We start from the raw sequence: 3,656 nt of genomic DNA on the forward strand, positions 1-3,656 counted from the left end.
TATATATATATATATATATATATATATATATTATGTTTTGAATCCTTTTGACATAACCTAAAAGCGTAACTTTGTGGTCAAGGGGATTCAAAACTTTTGTAAGGTCATGAGTTCTATTCCCACTAGCTACAATCTTTTTAACTTTTTTTTTGAACCCACTTACGGTTAATCCTGCCTCCGCCACTGGATGTTTGGTAACGATGAGATTATTTATTAGCGATTATTTTGTTTGGTGTACTAAAGGTTTTTAAAGGGTAGTCCTCTCTTTATACATGCTTATCCTAGTATTAAAATTGCCTATGTCATGGTTTGTTATATATAAGAATGATACTGGATATGGTGCATAACTAATACAGGTATTAGTTATATAGATATTAGTTATACATAGGTTGAAAACATAACCAAACAAGAGATTAATAGTACCAAAACTAATACAAATATTATTATCTCTAATACATTCTCCCAAAATTTTCTCTAGTTTAAATTTTTACACAAACTTTGAAAATATAGTTTAATACTCTTAATAGCCTGTTTGGTCGTGCTTCATTTTGGCGAAAAGTGCTTTATTTTCTGCGAAAAGTATTTTTTTTCAAAGTTAAGGTGCTTAGTCAAAATTTTCGAAAGAAAGAAGGTACTTATGAGTAGAAGAAGAAGCAGTTTTTGAGAAGAAAAAAAAAAGCTTTTCCCCGAAAACACTTTTTTGAAAAAATTATTTTGAGAAAATTATATTTAGAAACACTTTCTAAATTTGACCAAACACTAATTGCTGCTTAAAAATATTTTTTTAAATAAATTAGTCAAAAAAAAGCTTCTCAACAAAAATATTTTTTTAAAAAGCATTTGTGAGAAAAATAATTTTTAAAATAAATTGACTTTTAAAGCACGGCCAAACAGACTATTAATCTTAGAAGTATTTTTTTTACTTCCAGTTATTGTTTTTGGCCCTGTAACTTGTTATAAATGGTGGAGGAGAGATGAAATGTTTGCGGAATTAAGTGATGCAAGTGGGTATTCCATTCAGAGTTGCAATATTTACCCTACTCATGAAGTTTTTTTTTTTTTTTTGTTCCCGCTCGATGTTCGTTATTCATGTTGGAGCCCAATTAAATTTGCATTAGTTACGCCGAGGACAAAGGCGAATCTTGAATTTAAACTCTATGGGTTCAAATTTTAAGGTTCTTAGTATTGAATTCATTTTATTCTTAATGTTATAATTTCATATCTACTATTTTACTGTATTGTAGTGAATTTTTACACATAAATTTATGTTTGATGCTGAAAGTTATGTGTTCAAAATTGAACCCATACATAAAATATTACATCCGTCCCTGCCCGAAAGTCTCAAATTGGAGGATAAAGTGCTCTCTAATAAAAGTAACTCTATACCCAAGGGTCGAACTCGAAACTTTTGATTAAGAATGAATAAGTACTTATCACTCTGCCACAATACTTGTCCGTAAATTGACACTCATAAAACTTTTAGCTAATGTTTACCATTGAAGTTACATAATGCACAATAAATGTCAATGGACAAAAGAAATTAGAGGATGTAATATCTTACCAATCTGGGAATCTCATATGAAAAAAGATAATAAGTCCCAACATACCATACTAGGCTAAGAAAAATGGTGAGATTAAAGTTATGAACATCAAGTTAATGTTTTGAATAAGGAAGGGACAAATGTTCTAAAAAGGAGAAAAAGTCAAATAATATACTTATCAAACTTGGTTTTACCTAAATTAGGGTGCAGGCTTGCCCTTCAATTTAGGAAAGGATTCATGATGCCATTATGGTGATGGTGACTACATTGAGGATTTTATTTTGGTTTAATTATACTAAACACCCTATAATATGATTGTCACGATCCTAAACCCAACTCGGTCGTGATGGCGCCTCTCGTGAAGACAAGGCCAGCCGACACACCTCCCATTCACTTTAAGCAATTAAAATAATAACTACTAAGTCTTTAATCAAAATTAAAATCCCAAAATAAGCATTTAACAGTATAATTTGCGGAAATAAAAACCGACACAGCCCTATATCAGGGTGTCACCAGTCATGAGCATTTAAAACCATACTGAGAGTCTAGAGTCTAGTCCACTACTACGTAACTGAATCAAAAGAAACTGAAATAGAAGGAGAATGCACTGGGCTGCGAATCGCCAAGCAGCTACCTAGTAAATCTCCGAAGACCTGCTGGAACTATCAACCTTCAGGAGCAGGACCTGTAGCGCCCGAATCTGCACACAGGGGTGCAGGGAGTAAAGTGAGTACTTTCAACTCAGCGAGTAATAAAAATAAATGAAGACTGAGTAATATAAACCACGTAATGCACAACATTAAGCTACAAGAGGCATAACAAATCAGTTATTATAATAAAGCGGTGAAATCTCATAATATCTTTTAAACAGTTAAAAAGCATACAAGAAAGACAACAAAAAAAAAGCTAAACACATAATAACTGCCCCTCAAGCACGGTAGCGATAGAATCAGCCCCTCGGGCAATGTCACAGAACCATACCAGCCCCTCGGGCTATATCTCAAATCACAATGGGTACCCGCGCTCACTGGGGGTGTACAGACTTCGGGAGGGGCCCCTTACGACCCAAGCGCATAATCAAGCCATCTCGTGGCATCATAAACAGGCTCTCGGCCTCATATCAATATCTCAAGCCACCTCGTGGCGTACAATCTCAGGCCCTCGGCCTCATTATCATAATCAATGTATCACCGCTGCGGCGTGCAGCCCGACCCAAATATATCCTCACAACGCAGGCCCTCGGCCTTACTCAGTCAGAATCTCATAAGCCCTTCGGGCCATAGTAAAATATGAAGCTCAGCTCAAATACCTTTGAAAATATCATTTAATGTGTTTAAGACAGAATAATACAGCTGAGTCTTTAGAATAGTAAAATATAGTATGACTGAGCACCAGTATGAAATCAATCAGTGAGGAAAATATCATTTAAAAAAAATTCCCTAAGGGTTCAAACAGCTGGCACGAGGCCCACATATGGCATTTAGCCCAAAATATAATAATATTAAATAATTAACTATTAAATACGCGGTAAAATAATCATTCGGGATGGACTAAGTCACAATCCCCATCGGTGCTCTACCCCACGCTCGTCATCTAGCGTGTAAGTCACCTCAACATAGCCGTACGCTGTGAAATTCCGGGGTTTCATACCCTCAGGACAGCATTTAAAATCATTACTCACCTCAATCCGGCCTGAAACCTAGCTTGAAATGCCTTTCCCTTCGAAACATCCTCCGAGTGCTCCAAATCTACTAAGTTCAGATTTTTATCATTAAATTATGCTAAACGAATGAACTCCAATTAAAAAATATCGATTTTAAGAACAAAACCAGAAATTAGTCAAAGTCGACCCCCGGGCCCGCGCCCCGGAACTGGACAAACTTTATACCAAAATGTTCTTTATCATCTCACGAGTCCTTACATATAAAGAACTCGAAAATAGGAGTTCGTTTGACTCCTCAAATAATCCCTAGAAGGTCTCTTAATCTCAAGCCCTAACTCCACCTTTTTCTACTGATTTTCATGAATTTAACACTGATATTTTGTTCCTTAATCACAAATAATCGAGTTTTAGGGTCCAAAATCCTTACCTCAACGAAGAACAATGATTTCCTC

Source organism: Nicotiana attenuata, unplaced genomic scaffold (assembly GCF_001879085.1).
Source record: "Nicotiana attenuata strain UT unplaced genomic scaffold, NIATTr2, whole genome shotgun sequence".
Taxonomy (NCBI): domain Eukaryota; kingdom Viridiplantae; phylum Streptophyta; class Magnoliopsida; order Solanales; family Solanaceae; genus Nicotiana; species Nicotiana attenuata.